This window comes from Arachis duranensis, chromosome 7, assembly GCF_000817695.3.
Source record: "Arachis duranensis cultivar V14167 chromosome 7, aradu.V14167.gnm2.J7QH, whole genome shotgun sequence".
Lineage (NCBI taxonomy): Eukaryota > Viridiplantae > Streptophyta > Magnoliopsida > Fabales > Fabaceae > Arachis > Arachis duranensis.
In genome coordinates this window covers 5,309,280-5,309,652 of record NC_029778.3, presented here as the reverse complement: position 1 = coordinate 5,309,652, position 373 = coordinate 5,309,280, and positions in this window count along the sequence as shown.

Sequence of the window (373 nt, the reverse complement as noted above, 5' to 3'; positions counted from 1 at the left end):
TCATCATAATTATTATAGTATGGTCAAACTAAAATGACTCGCATACAGATATAATATAATTACATATATATAGCTAGTTTAAACACATTGACACATATATAATTTATTTAACTCTTAAATCTTGAATAAGTCCGTTTCATATCTTAATATATAATGCAAACCTAGTAGCACAGGTTACATGTTAGTGTATAATTTTAATTTAAAAAAGAGAATAGGTGGCATAATAATAAAATATAATAATGTTACTTACAACTTAGGAGGCATAAACTCATTTGTGAATTGTGAAAGATAGGACAAACAATTCAATTACAGGACATCATCATTCATCAAACTTGTCGTTGCTTTTTAGGGTTTTCCCTTTTCAATTTCGGTA